The sequence below is a fragment of the Mesoplodon densirostris genome, chromosome 1, assembly GCF_025265405.1.
Source record: "Mesoplodon densirostris isolate mMesDen1 chromosome 1, mMesDen1 primary haplotype, whole genome shotgun sequence".
NCBI classification, from domain to species: domain Eukaryota; kingdom Metazoa; phylum Chordata; class Mammalia; order Artiodactyla; family Ziphiidae; genus Mesoplodon; species Mesoplodon densirostris.
Genome location: NC_082661.1, coordinates 223,940,963 through 223,961,536, shown reverse-complemented (window position 1 = coordinate 223,961,536; position 20,574 = coordinate 223,940,963). Strand labels below are relative to the sequence as shown.

The following is a 20,574-nucleotide window of genomic DNA, read 5'->3' as shown; positions in this document are numbered from 1 at the left end:
TGGACTGAAATTTGCTTAAAACTGACATTTTTTTCATGATAGATTCAGATTATGATTTTCTTATATATTTTGCCCAGAACACCAAGGCAGTGATAATGTTTTGTGTGCTTCAGTCACCTGATAATTATTTGTCCCATTACACCTGATATTCACTGGTTCAGGTGCTTTCTGCAAGATTCCTTTGCTATGAAGCTCATATGTTTCTTGTATCTTTAGTAGGGATTTGGTGTGATTCACTGAGAAATGTGCATAAGCCATCATGGTAGATCTGGAAACTTGAATTTCTTCTTAGTTTTCCTTTGCTTGTAGCTTGCTTTGAAAAATAAACCTTAATAAACCTTTGTTTATTAAAGACATTGGTTTTTCAAGTGGAGTCTGTAGTCAGTCAAGCCTTGCTCTTGTAAGTTTCCATTATAGTACACACTCATGCAACAGATATATGGTTCTTTATCACTTCTTTGTATTTTGAAAAAAGTTTACAAGAATCATCTTATTAATGTATGCTCAGTTGTGTTAAATTTCTGAAATATAGCCCAACTCAAATGATAAATATTTTCAGACATCAAAGATTCAGAACCAATAGCTCTAACTTATTGTATATCGTTGAGTGTATGTCTCCCCAAGTGAGTTTATAAAATACGAAGTGTATCATCCACAAATAGATTGGTAAAATTTACCCATTTAAAAATAATTAGTATTAATTCTTCTTTAAAAGTCTGGTAGGATTCACCAGTGAAGCCATCTAGTCCTGGTATTTTCTTGTTGGGAGGTTTTTGAGAACTTATTCAATGTCCTTAATAGTAATTTTGTCTGTTTGCGATTGTTTTATTTCTTTGTGATTCAGTCTTTTTATTTTGTATTTTTTAACTTTTTCTTTGGCCCATTGATTCCTTAGGATCGTGTTTAATTTCCACATATTTGTATATTTTCCAGACTCTGTCCTGTTGCTTATTTCTGGTTTCTTACCATTGGGTTGAAAAAATACTTAGTAAGTGAAGTAAATCAGAAAGAGAAAGACATATCATATGTTATCTCTTATGTGGAATCTAAAATATGACACAAATGAACTTATCTATGAAACAGAAACAGAATCACGGACATAGAGAACTGACTGGTGGTTGCAAAGGGGGAGGGGTATGTGGGGCAGATGGAGTGGGAGGTTGGATTTAGCAGATGTAAGATTTTATATATAGAATAGATAAAACAACAAGGTCCTACTGTATAGCACAGAGAACTATATTCAGTATCGTATGATAAACCATAATGGAAAAGAATATTAAAAATATAAAAATATTAAGAATGTATGTATGTGTGTGTGTGTGTATATATATATATATATATATATATATATATATGTAACTGAATCCCTAAAAAAATACTTAATATGATATCAGTCTTCTTAAATTTGCTAAGAGTTGTTTAGTGACCCATCACATGATCTGTCCTGGAGAATGTTCAATGTGCAGTTGAGAATAATACGTATTCTGCTACTGTTAGATGAACTGCTCTGTTTTTGTCTGTTAAGTCCATTTTGTCTAATGTATAGTTCAAGGTCAGTACTTGCTTACTGATATTCTTTCTGGATGACCAGTTCATTGTTGAAAGTTGGGTATTAAGAATCCCTACACTTTTTTTTGTACTGTCTGTTTCTCTCTTCAATCTGTTAGTATTTGCTTAATACATTAAGGTCCTCCACTGTTGGGTGCATATTTATTTGAGTGTTGTCTTCTTGATGAATTGACAACATAATCATTATATAATGACCTTAAATTTTTTCTTGTTGCAGCTTTTGCCTTAAAGTCTATTTTGTCTGGTATTTTGTCTGGTGTAACTCTAGCTACCACTGCTTTCTTTTGGTTTCCACATGTATGGAATATCTTCTACTAAAGCTTCACTTTGAGCCAATATGTGTTTTTAACACTGAAGTGAGTCTCTGATAGGCACCATACAATTTGATCTTGTATTTTTAACTATCTAGCCACTCTATGACTTTTGACTAGAGAATTTAATATATCTATGTTTATAGTAATTATTGATAGGTAAGGACTTACCAAGGCCATCTTATTGTTTCCTGGATGTTTTGTTGTTTCTTCTTCCTTTTTTCCTCTTTGGTGCCTTTCTTTGTGAATTAGTGATACTCTGTAGTGGTATGTGATGATTTCCTTCTCTTTATATTTTCTGAATCTACTGTAGGTTTTTGCTTTGTGATTCCAAGAGGCTCACGGAAAACGTCTTGTAGATACAACAGTCTATTTTATGTTGATAACAATTTAACTTCCATCAGATACAAAAAATCTACTCTTTTACTCCCGTCCGTGAATTTTTGTATATGGTATTACAATTTACCTCTTTGTATACTGTCTACACATTAAAATTATTATAGCTGCACTTATTTTTAATAATCTAATTCTTTAACCTTTATATACTAAATTTAAGTGTTTAACACGCCACCATATCACACTATTAAAGTATTCTTACCTAACTATATACTTACAAGTCTATTGTGTATCCTCATATGTTTTCATGGTCCTATTTAGTGTCCTTCTATTTTAGCTTGACGAACTCTTTTACAATTTCTTCTAAGACAGATCTAGTGATGATGAACTCCCTCAGCTTTTGTTTTTTGAAAAGAGTTTTTAATCTCTTCATTTAAGGAGGATAGTTATGATGGATAGAATATTCTTGGTTGGCAGGGGTTTTTTTATTTGTTTTTTTAATTGAGCAATTTGAAAATATCATCCCACTCTCTCCTGGCCTGTGAGGTTTCTGCTGAGAAATCAAATTTTAATCTTATGAAGGTTCTCTTGTAAGTTATAAGCCTCTCTCCTCCTGATGCTTTTAAGATTCTTTGTTTTTGATAGTTGACAATTTTACTAAAATGTGTTTTGGAGAAGAATTTTTTTTATTTTGAGTTAAGTTTGTCTAGTACCCTATGAGCTTCATGAACTTAGATATCCAAATCTATTCCCTGACTTGGAAAGTTCTCAGCCACTATTTATTTAAATAAGCCTTCTGTCTATATCTTTTCCTTCTAAGACTCCATAATTTACAGGATGCTTCTTTTGATGGTATCTATAGATCACATAGTCATTCTTCACTCTTTTTATCTTTGCTGTCCTCTGAGTGTATACTTTCAACTTACTGTCTGCTAACTCATGGAAAATTTCTTCTGCTTGATCTGTTTTGATATTGATGATGCTTATTGCATTTTTTTCTTGTAATATATTGAACACATAATATTATTTGAATTTAAGGTATACAGCATGGTGATTTGATACATTTACATATTATACTATGATTGCCATTGTAGCAATATTTATCACCTCTGTCATGTTACATAATAATTATTTCTTTTTTTAAAATTTTTATTGTAGTATAGTTGCTTTACAATGTTGTGTTAGTTTCTGCTGTACAGCAAAGTGAATCAGCTATACGTATACATATATCCCCTCCTTTTGGGGTTTCCTTCCCATTTAGGTCACCACAGAGCATTGAGTAGAGTTCCCTGTTCTATACAGTAGGTTCTCATTAGTTATCTATTTTATACATAGTAGTGTATATATGTCAATCCCAATCTCCCAATTCATTCCACCCCCCCTTTTTCCCCTGTAGTGTCCATACATTTGTTCTCCAAGTCTGTGTCTCCATTTCTGCTTTGCAAACCAGTTCATCTGTACCATTTTTCTAGGTTCCACATATATGTGTTAATATACCATATTTGTTTTTCTCTTTCTGACTTACTTCACTCTGTATGACTATCTCTGGGTCCATTCACGTCTCTGCAAATGGCAAAATTTCATTCCGTCTTATGGCTGAGTAATATTCCATTGTATATACGTACCAGGCCTTCTTTATCTATCCCTCTGTTGATGGACATTTAGGTTGCTTCCATGTCCTGGCTACTTTAAATAGTGCTGCAATGAACATTGGAGTGCATGTATCTTTTTTAATTATAGTTTTCTCAGGGTGTATGCCCAGGAGTGGGATTACTATGTCATATGGTAGTTCTATTTTTAGTTTTTTAAGGAACCTCCATACTGTTCTCCATAATGACTGTATCAATTTACATTCCCACCAACAGTGTGAGAGGGTTCTCTTTTCTCCACACCCTCTCCAACATTTATTGTTTGTAGATTTGTTTGTTTGTTTTGGCTGTGCTGGGTCTTCCTTGTGGCATGCGGGCTCTTCTTTGCAGTGAGTGGGCTCTCTAGTTGTAGCATGCAGGCTCTAGAGCAGGGGTCCCCAACCCCCAGGCTGCACTGATCCACAGCCTGTTAGGAACCAGGCTGCACAGCAAGAGGTGAGCAGCGGGCAAGCAAGCAAAGCTTCATCTGCTGCTCCCCATTGTTCCCCATCACTCGCATTACCACCAGAACCATCCCCCCCTCCCCCCGTCCATGGAAAAATTGTCTTCCACAAAACCACTCCCTTGTGCGAAAAAGGTTGGGGACTGCTGCTCTAGAGCACGAGTGCTCAGTAGTTGTGCTGCGTAGGCTTAGTTGTGGTATGTGGGATCTTAGTTCCTCAACCAGGGATTGAACCCGGCCCCCTGCATTGGGAGCATGGAGTCTTAACCACCGAACCACCAGGGAAGTCTCTGTTTGTAGATTTTTTTGTTGATGGCCATTCTGACCGGTGTGAGGTAATAGCTCATTGTAGTTTTGATTTGCATTTCTCTAATAATTAGTGATGTTGAGCATCTTTTCATGTGCCTCTTGGCCATCTGTATGTCTTGGGAGAAATGTCTATTTAGGTCTTCCATCCATTTTTTGATTGGGTTGTTAGTTTTTTTTGCTATTGAGCTGCATGAGCTGTTTGTATATTTTGGAGATTAATCCCTTGCCAGTTGCTTTGCAAATATTTTCTCCCATTCTGAGGGTTGTCTTTTCATCTTGTTTATGGTTTCCTTTGCTGTGCAAAAGCTTTTAAGTTTCATTAGGTCCCATTTTTAAATTTTTGCTTTTATTTTCATTATGAGGTGGGTCAAAAAAGATCTTGCTGCAATTTATGTCAAAGAGTGTTCTGCCTATGTTTTCCTCTGAGAGTTTTATAGTGTCTGACCTTACATTTAGGTCTTTACTTTTTTTTTTTTTTTAATTTGGCTGCACTGGGTCTTAGTTGCTGCATGTGGGATCTTCATTATGGCATGAGGGATCTTCATTGCATCATGTGGGATCTTTAGTTGCGACATGCAGGATATTTAGTTGCGGCATGTGGGATCTTTAGTTGTGACATTCGGTCTCTTAGTTGTGTCATGCAGGATCTAGTTCCTTGACCCGTAATCGAACCCAGGGCCCCTGTATCGGGAATGCAGGTTCTTAACCACTGGACTGCCAGGGAAGTCCCTTACATTTAGGTCTTTAATCCATTTTGAGTTTATTTTTGTGTATGGTGTTAGGGAGTGTTCTAATTTCATTATTTTACATGTAGCTGTCCAGTTTTCCCAGCACTCCTTATTGAAGAGGCTATCATTTCCATTGTATATTCTTGCCTGCTCTGTCATAGATTAGGTGACCACAGGTGTGTGGGTTTACCTCTGGGCTTCCTATCCTGTTCCATTGATCTATATTTCTGTTTTTGTGCCCATACCATACTGTCTTGATTACTGTAGCTTTGTAGTATAATCTGAAGTCAGGGAGCCTGATTCCTTCAGCTCCATTTTTCTTTCTCAAGATTGCTTCTGTGGGGACTTCCCTGGTGGCACAGTGGTTAAGAATCCACCTGCCACTGCAGGGGATACGGGTTCGAGCCCTGGTCTGGGAAGATCCCACATGCTGTGGAGCAACTAAGCCCATGTGCCACAACTACTGAGCCTGCTCTCTAGAGCCCCTGAGCCACAACTACTGAAGCCTCAGTGCATAGAACCTGTGCTCCACAACAGGAGAAGCCACTGCAATGAGAAGCCTGCACACCACAATGAAGAGTAGCCCCTGCTTGCCACAACTAGAAAAAGCCCACACACAGCAACGAAGACCCAACACAGCCAAAAATAAATAAATAAATTAATTAAAAGAAAAGATTGCTTTGGATATTTGGGGTCTTTTGTGTTTCCATACAAATTGTAAAATTTTTTGTTCTGATTCTGTGGAAAATGCCATTGGTAATTTGATAAGGATTACATTGAATCTGTAGATTGCTTTGTGTGGTATAGTCATTTTCACAATATTGATTCTTCCAATCCAAGAACATGGTATATCTCTCCATATATTTTTATCATCTTTGATTTCTTTCATCAGTATATTATAGTTTTCTGAGTACAGGTCTTTTGCCTCCTCAGGTAGGTTTATTCCTAGGTATTTTATTCTTTTTGTTGCAATGGTAAATGGGATTGTTTCCTTAATTTCTGTTTCTGATCTTTCATTGTTAGTGTATAGGAATGCAAGAGATTTCTGTGTATTGATTTTGTATCCTGCAACTTTACCAAATTCATTGATCAGCTCTACTAGTTTTCTGGTGGCATCTTTAGGATTTTCTATGTATAGTATCTTGTCATCTGCAAACAGTGACAGTTTTACTTCTTCTTTGCCATTTTGGATTCCTTTTATTTCTTTTTCTTCTCTGATTGCTAGGACTCCCAAAACTATGTTGAATAATAGCAGAGAGTAGACATCCTTGTCTTATTCCTGATCTTAGAGGAAATGCTTTCAGTGTTTCACCATTGAGAATGATGTTTGCTGTGGGTTTGTCATATATGGCCTTTATTATGTTGAGGTAGGTTCCCTCTGTGCCCACTTTCTGGAGAGTTTCTATCATAAATGGGTGTTGAATTTTGGCAAAAGCTTTTTCTGCATCTATTGAGATGATCATATGGTTTTTATTCTTCAGTTTGTTAATATGATGTATCACATAGATTGATTGATTTGCATATATTGAAGAATCCTTGCATCCCTGGGATAAATCCCACTTGATTGTGGTATATGATCATTTTAATGTGTTGTTGGATTCTGTTTGCTAGTATTTTGTTGAGGATTTTTGCATTTGTGTTCATCAGTGACATCGCTCTGTAATTTTCTTTTCTTGTAGTATCTTTGTCTGGTTTTGGTATCAGGGTGATGGTGGCCTCGTAGAATGAGCTTGGTAGTGTTCCTCCCTCTGCGATTTTTGGATGAGTTTGAGAAAGATGGGTGTTAGCTCTTCTCTAAATGTTTGATAGAATTCGCCTGTGAAGCCATCTGGTCCCGGACTTTTGTTTGCTAGAAGATTTTAAATTGCTGTTTGAATTTCATTACTTGTGATTGGTCTGTTCATATTTTCTATTCTTCCTGGTTCAGTCTTGGAAGGTTGTACCTTTCTAAGAATTTGTTCATTTCTTCCAGGTTGTCCATTTTATTGGCATATAGTTGCTTATAGTAGTCTCTTGTGATCCTTTGTATTTCTGCAGTGTCAGTTGTAACTTCTTTTTCATTTCTACTTTTATTGATTTGAGTCCTCTCCCAGTTTTTCTTGATGAGTCTGGCTAGAGGTTTATCAATTTTGTTTATCTTCTCAAGAACCAGCTTTTAGTTTCATTGATCTGTGGTATTGTTTTCTTTGTTTCTGTTTCATTTATTTCTGCTTTGATTTTTATGATTTCTTTCCTTCTACTAGCTTTGGGTTTTTGTTTGTTCTTCTTTCTCTAGTTGCTTTTGGTGTAAGGTTAGGCTGTTTATTTGAGATTTATCTTGTTTCTTGAGGTAGGATTGTATTGCTTTACACTTCCTTCTTAGAACTGCTTTTGCTGCATCCCATAGGTTTTGAGTCATCATGTTTTCGTTGTCATTTGTTTCTAGGTATTTTCTGATTTCCTCTTTGATTTCTTCAATGATCTCTTGGTTGTTTAGTAGCATATTGTTTAGCCTCCATGTGTTTTGTTTTTCATAGTTCTTTTTTCTTTTTTCCTGAAATACATTTCTAACTCATAGTGTTGTGGTCACAAAAGATGCTTGATACTATTTCAATTTTCTAATCATTGTTTCTTTATTGTGGTTGGAAAAATTAAGATCTAGTCTATTAGTAAATTAGTTAAAAGTTTGTACCCTTAAACATCTCTCTTACTCCCCACATCTCAGCCCCCTGATAACCAACATTCTTATGAGTTTGGCTTTTTTTTTTTTTTGGATTTTACGTACCAGTGATATCAGGTAGTATTTGTCTTTCTCTTTTTGATTTATCTCAGCATAATGTACCCAAGGCCATCAATGTTGAGAATGGTAGAATTTCCTTCTTTCTAATGGTTTAATAATATTCATTGTGTGTATGTATATATAGATAAATATATAGATGTAAATATCACATCTTTCTTATCCATTCATCTGTTGATAAGAACCTAGGTTGATTCCATATCTTGGCTATTGTGGGTAATGTCGCAGTAAATATGGGAGTGCATATATCTTTTCAAGTTAGTGCTTTTATTTTCTTTGAATAAATACCAGAAAGTGGAATTGCTGAATCATATAATAGATCTATTTTTACTTTTTTGAGAAACCTTCATATTGTTTTCCATAGTGGCTGCAAAAATTATATCCCCACTAACAGTTCCCATGTTCCCTTTTGTCCACATCCTCACCAATGCTTATCTCTTGTCTTTTTGATGATAGCCGTTCTAACGGGTGTAAGATAATGTTTTATTGTGGTTTTGATTTGCATTGTACTGATGATTACTCATGTTGAGCACATTTTCATATGTCTATTGGCCATTTGTATGTCTTTTTTGGAAAAACAAAATCTATTTCCTTTACCCATCTGTACGTTGGATTATTTGGTATCTTGTGGCATTTTATGAGGTTTTCTAAATGTACTTTGATTGTATGCCCCTTTATTGAATATATAGTTTGCATTTTTTCCCATTTGGTAGGTTGACTTTTCATTTTGTTCATTGTTTATTTTGTTGCACAGAAGCTTTTAAGTTTGATTTATTCTCAGTTGTTGATTTCTGCTTTTGTTGTTTGTGCTTTTAGTGTCATATCCAAAAAAAAAAAAAAAAGTCACATCATCAAAACCAATGTGGAGGAGTTTCTTACCTTTTCTTTTAGGACTTTTATGGTATCAAGTCTTAGGTTCAAGTCTTTGATCCATCCTGTGTTAATTATTGTGAGTTGTTTTATATAGGGGTCCAATTTTATTTTTGCTTACATTTATCCAGGTTTTCCAACACCATCTATGGAAGACACTAATATTTCCCCATGGTTGTTCTTGGTTACCTTGTCAAAAATTAGTTAGTGGTGTTCAATGTAGAGACTTTTCACCAACTTTACTAAATTTATTACTAAGTATCGTATTATTTTTGATGCTATTGTAAATCAGATAGTTTATTTTTTCAGATGTTTTACTACTTGTGTGTAGAAATACAACTGATGATGTATGTTGATTTTATATTCAGCAATTTTACCTACTTTGTTGATTAGTTACAACATTTTGGGACTCCTTTGGATTTTTTATATACAAAATCATACCATCTTCAATGAGAATTTTCTTCCTTTCTGATTTGGGTGCCTTTCTTTGTCTTTCCTGATTGCCCCAGCTAATACTTCCAGTACTATATTGAATAAGAGTGATTCAGTGGACATCACTGTCTTGTTCTTGTTCTTAGAAGAATAGCTTTTACCTTATTACCATCAAGTATGATGTTAGCTGTGGGCTTGTTATGTATGGCCTTAATTATGTGGAGGTATGTTCCCCCTATACTCAATCTGTTCAGAGTTTTTAATCATAAAAGAATTGCATTTTGTCCAGTACTTTTTCAGCATCTACTGAAATGATCATGTGATTTTTATTTTTACTCTATTAATGTGGTGTATCCTACATATTTGTTTGTGTACCATTGAATCATTTGTTTGTGTACCATTTAACTATTCTTATATCCCAGTGATAAATCCCATTTGGTCCCAGTGGATAATCCCTTTCAGGTATTGTTGAATTTGATTTGCTCATATTTTGTTCAGAATTTTTACATCTATATTAATCAGTTTTATTGGCCTCCAGTTTTCTTTTCTTGTAGAGTCTTTATCTGGCTTTGGTGTCCTGGAAATCCTTGCCTCATAGAACAAGTTTGGAAGTATTCCTTAGTCTTTCATTTTATGGAAGAGTTTGAGAATTACTGGTGTTAATTCTTCATAGGTTTGGTAGAATTCACCAATAAATTCATCTGGTCCTTGAGTTTTCTGTGTTGGGAGCTTTTTTGATTACTGATTCAATCCCTTATCATTGGTCTGTTCAGATTTTCTTTTTTTTTTTTAACATCTTTACTGGAGTATAATAGCTTTACATTGTTATTCACATTTTCTATTTCTTCCAGATTCAGTCTTTGTACGTAGTGGGTTTCTAGGAAGTATCAGTTTCTTCCTGAGTATCTAATTTGTTGGCATACAATTGTTCATAGTATTCTCTTATCATCCTATGTATTTCTGTAGTATGAGTTGTAATGTCTCCTCTCTCATTTCTAATTTTGAGTCTTCTATTTTCCTAGTCTAGCTAAAAGTTTGAAAATTTTGTTTTTGAAAATCCAGCCTTTAGTTTATTGATCCTTTCTATTGATTTTCTTGTATATGTTTTATTTATTTCCACTCTAGTCTTTATGATATCCTAACCTCTGCCAACTTTGGAATAAATTTCTTTTTCTACTTCCTTGAGGTGTAGAGTTAGATGGAGAGATTTCTAATTTCTTGTCGTATGCACTCATCACTATAAACTTTCCTCTTTGAACTTCTTTTGCAGCATCCAATAGGTTTTGGTATGTTGTGTTTCCATTTTCATTGGTTTTGAGATTTTTTTTTTTTTCGGTACATGGGCCTCTCACTGTCATGGCCTCTCCCGCTGTGGAGCACAGGCTCCGGATGCGCAGGCTCAGTGGCCATGGCTCACGGACCCAGCTGCTCCGCGGCATGTGGGATCCTCCCAGACCGGGGCACGAACCCGCGTCCCCTGCATCGGCAGGCGGATTCTCAACCACTGCGCCACCAGGGAAGCCCTGGTTTTGAGATTTAAAAAAAATTCTCTTGGCTTTCTTTTTTGACCCACTGATTTTTCAGAAGTGTACTGTTTAGTTTCCACATATTTTTAGATTTTCCATATATGCTCTTGTTGATTTCTAGTTTTATATCATTGTGTTCAGATATTTGGTATAATTTTGATCTTCTTAAATTTGCTAAGACATGTTTGTGTCCTATCATATGATCTTTCCTGGAGTATGTTTCATGTGCACCTGAGAACAAGTTGTTGGATAGAATGTTCTGTATATGCCTGTTAAGTCCATTTGATGTAAGGTATAGACCAGTGTTTTCTTGTTGATTTACTCTATGGGTGATCTATCCATTGCTGAGAGGGTATTGAAGTCCCCTACTATTATTGTATTGTCTATTTCTTTCTTCAGATCTGTCTTTGCTTAATATATTTAGGTGCTTTGATGTTAGGTGTGTATATATTTACAACTGTTATATCTTCTTGATATATCGACACTTGTGTCATTATATAATGACCTTTCTTGTGTCTTGTTATGGTTTTTGGCTTAAAGTCTGTTTTGTCTGATGTAAGTATGGCTACCTCCACATTATTTGTCTTCCACTTGCATGGAATATAATCATCCATCTCTTTACCTTGACCCTAAGTGCGTCTTTAAAGCTTAGGGGACTTCCCCTGGAAATGAGGGGATTTCCCTGGTGGTGAAGTGGTTAAGAATCCGTCTGCCAATGCAGGGGACACGGGTTTGAGCCCTGGTCCAGGAAGATCCCACATGCCGCAGAGCTACTAAGCCCATAAGCCACAAATATTGAAGCCCGTGCACCTAGAGCCCGTGCTCCACAACAAGAGAAGCCACTGCAATGAGAAGCCTGTACACTGCAGTGAAGAGTAGCCCCCACTCACCACAACTAGAGAAAGTCACGCAGCAATGAAGACCCAATGCAGACAAAAAATAAACAAATAATTTTTTTTTAAGCTGAAATGAGTGTCTTATATGCAGAATATAATTGGGCCTTATATTTTTTTTATCCAGCCAGCCGCTCTATGGCTTTGATTTGTGAATGCAATCCATTTACATTTAAAGTGATTTTTGATATGTAAGGACTTATTACTGCCATCTTATTAATTACTTTCCGATTGTTTTGTAACTCCATTGTTTCTTTTTCCTCTCTGTGTCTGTCTACCTTTGTAAATTGGTGGTTTACCATGTCAGTATGCTGTGTTTAATTTTTTAATGTTTGTGATTCTACTAAAGATCTTTGCTTTGTGGTTACCATGAGGCATACATAAAACATTTCATAGTTAAAACAGTACATTTTATGCTAATAGCAACTTATCTTTGTACGCCTATAAGTGTTTCATTCTTTTATTCTTCTCCTTTCATATTTTTATGTCATGATGTACTTCATTTTATCTGCATATTTGTTAAAACACTATCATAGCTATAAATTTTTCTATTAATTTTTTCATTTCATTCATTTCAGCTCCAGACTTTTTTTTGGTTCTTTTTTTACAATTTTTGTCTGTTGTATTTTTCTTTTCTTCATGTTTTTTCTGATTCCATTGAATTGTCTTTCTGTCTTTCCTTGTAGTTCACTGAGCTTTCTTATAACAGTTTTTTCATTATTTATTAGGTAGATTGTAGATTTCTAAGTCTTTGGGATTGATAACTGAAAGACTGGCAATCTTTTAATGTCATTAGATTACTTTCATTTTTTAAAAATATTCTTGGGGGTTTCTTCTGCTATTTTCACTTCTGAAGTAGTAGCCACCTCCTCCAGCATTTACTAATTGTCTTCACGAGAGAAACACTTTCTGTCAGCCCTCTAGAGATTCTGAGGCTTTCTCAGACCTTTATGGATAAACCTGTTTCATGGTTCCTATCACATCTTTGGCAGAATTCTTGAGCTTATATGCTGTCTTTTGACCTTGCAACACAATAGGCTGGGTACTGACAGCCCCTCTTTTCTTCTCCTAAGGGTGGTGCTAATACAGAAATTTATGGTCTATCTCTGGCCTGCAGATGTGAGCCATCTACCTGTGTGTGTTCTCAAGCTGTGTGCCAAATCTTACCCTCAGTGCCTTGATTGGGACCACACATGCTGAACTGACCACAGTGTGAGGATTTGTGTTGGTACAATTTACAGAGGACCAAGGGTGCCCATTGGCTAGTTGGGAGGATCTATGGGTGAGGCGTCCCTATTGGCTCATGGATGGGCTTTTTGATGGAGTCTGTAATACAGCTAGTAGACTCTGCAGCACATTAATGCCTTACCAGAATCCTATCTGCAACGTCTTCCCAACCCCCAGTCATGCAGCTCATGATTCAGCACTCTGGAAGGGGCAAGAAAATAACAGGCCTTTTTGGCAGCATCCCACACAGTTGGAGAAGCTTCATGCTCACTCATATGCTTTCACTTGCCCCTGCAGGGGAAATCATGGGCCAGGAAGATCTCTCTTGGCCCTAAATTGTGCAATCTTGGTGGAGGCATGATATTGGTAAAGTGAAACTATTCCCTTTACTTTGTCCAATGTATCCAAACTCATATATATATAAATATGTATTATTTTTTCCCCTTCCAACATTGCGCTAGTACTTCTCTACTAGAAACCTGGATATCCACAAAGCCTCTTTTATTCATGAGTGATGGATTAAAATAGTATTTTCCGGGTTCCCCTGGGCTTTATCCAAGAGTAGCCAGTTAACAGATGACCGCCAAGTCCAGAGCTGGGACTGAGGTCTCTATGCCTATTACCCTGTACACAGATGGATGAGATTCCTCCTGGTCCCCTTGATGTATGGTGCTGTATTCTATACCTCCCACAAAGACACTTGTCTGTGAATGAAGCCAAGTTGTTGTTGAAGGGGGACATGAGGCACATGTTATTCAAACTTAATGCTGAGGGAGCTCCTCCCTGAAATATATTCAAGTCAAATTGGGTAACTCAACCTGAGCTTCCTTTACTTTGCTTTTATCTTTTCATTGGTCTTGAGACCTCAACCAGGAGGCCATCTGGAGTCTTCCTCACTCAGGGAAGAAATCGAGAGAGAGAGAGAGAGAAGCTTCCCTGAGACAGATTCTCACATGGAAAAATGATTCGGTTCTTTGCCCCTCCTAATACAATCCCATTCTCTAATGAAACCACCCTCACTTTCTTGACCCAGGTCAGAGTTTCTTCCCATGTTGGATAAAGACCAAAACAAGTCAGGGAACTGTTATCCTTGCTCTTCACCTGTAGGAGTTCTCAGACTTTGCCTCACATCATTGTTACTTGGAAAACATTTTAAAATTCCCATGCCTAGGACTTAAAAGGATTCAGTAAAGTAGTATTTCTGGGCATCAGTATTTTTTAAAGATCGCCATGTTATTCAAATTTGCTGTCAAAGTGAGAATAAGGACACTTGCCCTACATACTAAAAAAAAAAAAAAAATGCATGTGAGTCACCTGAAAATATTGTTAAAATGCTGTTTCTGTTTCAGGAGCCCTGAGTTATGCCTAAAAGTCTGAAATCTAAACACAGTTCAGGGACGTAGACTACACTGAGACTACTAAGGTCCTCTTTTATACTCAAGTAAATAAAACTTGGTGACAAAAGGAAAAAAAAACCTTACAAGAGATGACTGGAAGTGAAAATATCTGTACAATATATCACATTGGGAGGATCTCATTATCATGAAGAAACTAAATATCATTTTCAATGATTTTTAATAACCAAAATTTACAAGATGAAGACCATATCCTCCATTATGGTTTTAAGTAGGACTTTCCCTCCTAGACAAAACTTCTACGTTCAGGAAAGCCTCAGCTTAAAAAATGCAGACCTTTTCATCCCTACATAGGTGTCTATTTTATCCAGTTTCCCAAATTCCACTCACTTGCACACTGAAGACAAATCAATGTTAATTAATAGCTTCCTACTGACATTATAACTTAATATTTTCCTATGTGTTGACTCAGTTTCTTATTAATTTACTAATATTTTCCTTTATTTTGCTTTCAGTTATATTGAGATATAATTGACATACAGTACTGTAGAAATGGTGGGTGTACAGCATAATGACATATTGTAAAATGATTAGCAAACAATTAAAATTTTTAAAAATTTACTAAATACTTCATATGACAGTTTGGTAACCTCCATTTAAAACATAAGTTAAATTTACACAATTCATAACATTACATGAAATGGGCTGTGCAAGTCTCAATATTATCTGGTGTTCTGAAATTTGTACATAAACCACAGCTGGGGAAGTGCTAATTCATGAGACAAATTCTGCTCCTTTCTTCTTTCTTTTACTCTAGTAGTCGCCTCTGAGCCGTGTTAGCCTGGAGGCTGAGTCTTCCGTGCCTTGGGGCACGGCGGGTCAGTCCCCTCAGAGGAGACCAGAAGGTCCTCCTGGAGAACATGGACTGGGACATGGGTCAGTATCACCCAGGTTCCTCTAAGAGGTGAAACATCTGACTTGTAGGAGAAGGCTTCTTAGGAGGATGAAATGAAAGGTGTTCTGAACCTGGGGCCCTCCCCGCATCCCTTGTCCCATCATGAAGACAATTCTGAGGGGTTGGTCTGGAACATGCATAGATGGTGGAGGTTGGGGGACAGTGCAGGCCTGGATTGAGCTCAGGTGAGGTGAGTTCCGTAGAGGCTGGGAGTCAATGCTTAGCATTGGGGCAGGTGTCCTTATGGTCATTTGGTGTGCCTGTGTGAATCCAAGTCCAGTTGTACTGGGAAGAGGATAAAGGCTGTGGATAATTCCACAGATCAGGTCTCTGAGTATCCTCAGAGGATAAAAGGGACCCGAGTCTTACTTTTTTGTGAGGAGGGAGTAGGTAGGAGGGGAAGATCTAGCAAAATTGGATGGAGACCCAGGCAGATCTCTTGCCTGCTGCCTGAGTTTGGAGTCCTGATCACATTTATGTTTGACATTCTCTGGTCTGCACGTTGAGTCTACACTTCAGTGCTTTGTGGTTGGTGACATGGTCCAGACCAAATGTCTTGGTGGCTAGCTAGGGAACATCATAGGAGAAGCTCCCAGGCCTGTTGTCTGTCAGCTTGGCAATGATGTTTGAGCATTGGCCAATGTGCTTGGGTGAGGTTGTGAGGTTTAACGATATCCTCATCCTGTCCTTTAACTGGTCCACACGTTGAGAGCAAAGAGCTCAGTACAGAGCTCTTGATGTAAGGCTGTGCATGGCAGATGGCCCTCATATCAAGTGTCTTGAGTGATGGATGACCTGTGAAAACAAGTTCCTTGACAAATTTTTTAGTGACTGTGTGCACATTAATTGGCTTGGAAGGATGTGGGAGAAGACACCACAAATACAAAGTATATTTGAATTGCCTCTCAATCAAGAGAAAAAATAGAAGCAACCAATTGAAAATATTTGGAACCTATGAAATTAAATTTCACAGTAAAAGAATTAAAAATGATCATTTTACATATGAAGAGGACACAAGCTCAATGATGGTCAGGGGAAAATACATTACAATGCCAATGTTGTAATAGTTTTTCCCCCCATTATATTGGAAACGTAAAGTGCCTTTGTAGTGTCTCTTGTCAACATCAGTGGAAACAAGCCCCTTGATATACTCTTGCAGGTGGTATACATGACTAACGTCCTTTTTAAGTCAGTTTGTCCCCTCTTTTGCTTCCTCAAGTTCTTGGTTTTAGGGGTGCTGTGGGGCTGAAGTTTGTGTGATGACCTTGATATTTCTTGTGTCCTTGGGCCTCTGGTCAGTCTCCTTCAGGCATTGATCATTTGATTTCCTGAAGTAGAAGAAAAAAGGCAAAAAAAATCATATAGAGATTGAATCAAGATGGTGGAATAGAAGGACACAGTGTTCATCTCCTCCCATGAATATGTCAGAAAAAATCTGCATGTGGAACAGTCCTCACAGAATACCTACCGAACGCTAGCCGAAGATCTCAGACACCCAGAAGTGCAAGAAAGGTCTCCATGTAATGAGATAGGATGAAAGAAAAAAAGAAGAAAACCTGCACCCCTGGGAGGAAGCTGTGAAAGAGGAAAGGTTCCCTCACCCTGGGAAGCCCCTTCACCAGTGAGGAGATCATCTGGGGCAGAAAAGGAGCTTCAGAGGGTTGGAGGAGAGCACAGCAGCCAGTTTGCAGCAGACAAAACAGAGACCTGCACAGAGGATCTGTGCTACCTTGTGCAGTTCCCAGCCCAAGAAGTGTGCCTACTGGTATGTGGGGTGGGGCTGGGTGTTAAAACGGGGGCTTCAGAGGAAAAACCAGGGGAGAGGACTGGGGTTGGCTGCATGGAGACAGCCTGAAGGGGCTGGAGTGTGGTACTGGCCCAACCTGGGTGTATGCAGAAGAAGCACAGGCCGGCCATAGACGCAAAACACCATTGTTGAGGGGCGGGTGAAGGGAGGGGCAGAGCTGCTATAGCAGCCTCCTTCTTGGTGCCACCTCTATGAGCTCTGGGAGCTCACAAGCAACTCTTATGAAAGTGGCTATTGAGGGAACATATCTCAACATACTAAAAGCTGTTTCTGACAAACCTACAGCCTATATGATACATAATGGTGAAAAGCACTTAGCCTTCTGGAACACAGACAAGGATGCCCACTCTCACCACTTTAAGTCAACATAATATTGGAAGTCTATCTGTACCAATCAGATAAGAAAGAGAAAGAAAATGTATCCAAATTGTGAGGGAAGAGGTAAAATTGTCATTATATGCAGATGACATGATACTATATATAGAAAACCCTAAAGACTCCACATACGAGCTACTAGAACTGATAAACAGATTCAGCAAGGTAGCAGGATACAAGATTAACGTACAGAAATCAGTTGCATGTGTTTATGTTAAAAATGAAATATCAGAAAGGAAATGGAAAAAAACAATCCCTTTTAAAATTGCATCCAAAAAACTAAAATACTTAGGAATAAACCTGACCAAGATAGTGAAAGACTTGTATGCTGAGAACTATAAAACATTAATAAAGGAAAGTGAAGATGACTCAAAGAAATGGAAAGATATCCCATTGGACTGGAATTATTAATATTGATAAAATGGCCATAGTACCCAAAGCAATCTACAGATTTAATGCCAACCCTATCAAATCACCCATGACATTTTCTACAGAACTAGAATAATTCTAAAATTTATATGGAACTACAAATGACCCAGAATTGCAAAAGCAATCCTGAGGAAAAAGAACAAAGCAGGAGGCATAACCCTTCCAGACTTCAGACAATACTACAAAAGCTACAGTAATCAAAACAGCATGGTATTGGCACAGAAACAGACATATGAATCAATGAAACAGAGCCCAGAAATAAACCCACACACCAATTGTCAATTAATCTTTGACAAAGGAGGCAAGAATATACAATGGAGAAAAGACAGTCTCTTCAGTAAGTGGTGTTGGGAATGTTGAACAGCTGCATGTAAATCATTGAAGTTAGAACACATCCTCACACCATGCACAAAAATAAACTCAAAATGGCTTAAAGACTTAATATATAACACATAACACCATAAAACTTGTAGAAGAGAACATAGGCAAAACATTCTCTGACATAAATCATACCAACATTTTTTTATGTCAGTCTCCCAAGGCAATAGAAATAAAAGCAAAAGTAAACAAATGGGGCCTATTCAAACTTACAAGTTTTTGCACAGCAAAGGAAACCGTAAAAAAAATGAAAAGACAACCTACTGAATGGGAGAAACTATTTGCAGATGATGCAACCAACAAGGGCTTAACTTCCAAAATATACAAACAGCTCATACAACTCAATCACACACACAAAAAAAATTAAAAAAAATGGGCAGAAGACCTAAATAAACATATCCCCAAAGAAGACATACAGATGGCCAAAAGGCACATGGAAAGATGCTCACCATCACTAATTATTAGATAAATGCAAATCAAAACTGCAATGAGGTATCACCTTAAACTGGTCAGAATGGCCATCATTAAAAAAGTCTACAAATAATAAATGATGGAGAGGGTGTGGAGAAAAGGGAACCCTTCTACAGTTGGTGGGAATGTAAATTGGTGCAGCCACTATGGAAAACAGTATAGAGGTTCCTCAAAAAACTAAAAGTATAGTTGCCATATGATCCAGCCATCCCTCTCCTGGACATATATCTGGAGAAAACTATAATTCGAAAAGATGGATCTCCTGGGTGGAGGGCTAGATAGTCTGGTGGGACAATCCTTCATCCCATCATCAGTGCCTGCAACCTCTGCTCCTTCACCTACTCCTGCTGTGGTCAGCAGTGGTCTGAATGACCTATTTGACCTCTCCATGAGGATAGGCATGGTTCCTGGTGGATATGTGGCTCCAAAGACTGTCTGGCTGCCTGCAGTAAAGGCTAAAGGCTTGGAGATTTCGGGAATATTTACTCACCGCCAAGGGCACATCTATAGGGAAATGACCTTCACCAACAAAGCTCTGCAGCACATGACAGACTTTGCAATTCAGTTTAACAATCATAGGTTTGGTGTCATCCCCAGCACTCCTCTGGCCATCCCTACACCACTGATACCAAACCAGAGCATTGATGGCTCCCTGCCTCTCAACATCTTGGGCCCATTCATGAAGACAGAACCTCTGAACAACCTGCAGGTGGCTGTGAAAAACAACACTGATGTCTTCTTCAGCTGCCTCATCCCACTCAACGTGCTTTTTGGTAGAAGACAGCAAAATGGAGTGCCAGGTCTTCCTTGCAACATGGATATTCCCAATGAAAATGAACTTCAGTTTCAGATTAAGGGATGTCATTTAAATGCTGACACTGTTTTCAGCAAGTTGCAAAATAACAATGTTGATACTATTGCCAAGATGAATGTGGAAGGGCAGGACATTCTGTATCAATCCCTGAAGCTCACTAATGGCATTTGGATTTTGGCCAAGCTCTGTAGCCCAGCCAGGAAACCCCAGTTACACGCTGTCACTAAGTGCAGAGCTCCTGACGTCTCCCAGTACATCTTTCAGGTCTACAACAGCGTTTTGAAAAACTAATAGACTGGTCCGGTGCCCTCCAGCTACCGTCATTGGTGCAAGCCAAGAACTCTTAACTGGAAGAAATTGTATTGCCATGTACAATCTGAAGCCAAAAATACTGAGGTCAAGCACCAAGGTAGTGACTAGTCTAATCTGTACTAACATTAGGGCACAATCTGTTGGATAGTTTTAGCTTCTTGTGAACATTTGTAACCACTGCTTCAATCACTTCCCACCTCTTGCCACCTGCTGCTATATGTCCTTACTTGTGGGCTTCTCCATCCTGTGCCAGTGGCTGGCATTTTTGACTGTCATTTGATATTTTGTAATCAAGAGCTCACTTCAAAGGCAGAAAAAGACAAATATTAAAGCAAAGCAAAGTGTCATTGAAAATAAAATCAGGTTATTTGTTGTTTTTTTCCTACTCAGTTGTTTGAGCATATTATGTATTTATATATTAGATATGTTTTTCAAATATTTCTTCCCATTTTGTAGGTACACTCTTCTCTCTGTAAATTGTTTCCTTTGCTGTTCAAACCTTTATAGTTTTTTTAAAAATAATTTCCCTGGAAACTATGCAATCTTTTTTTTTAAATTAATTTATTTTATTTATTTATTTTTGGCTGCATTGGGTCTTCGTTGCTGGGCA

The 20,574-nt window shown here is 37.6% G+C and overlaps 1 pseudogene; it reads left to right on the top strand.

Annotated features, from left to right (window-relative positions):
* The first annotated feature begins 19,091 nt into the window (after positions 1–19,091).
* On the top strand, positions 19,092–19,943 carry LOC132487253 (AP-2 complex subunit beta-like; annotated as a pseudogene).
* The last annotated feature ends 631 nt before the right edge of the window (positions 19,944–20,574 follow it).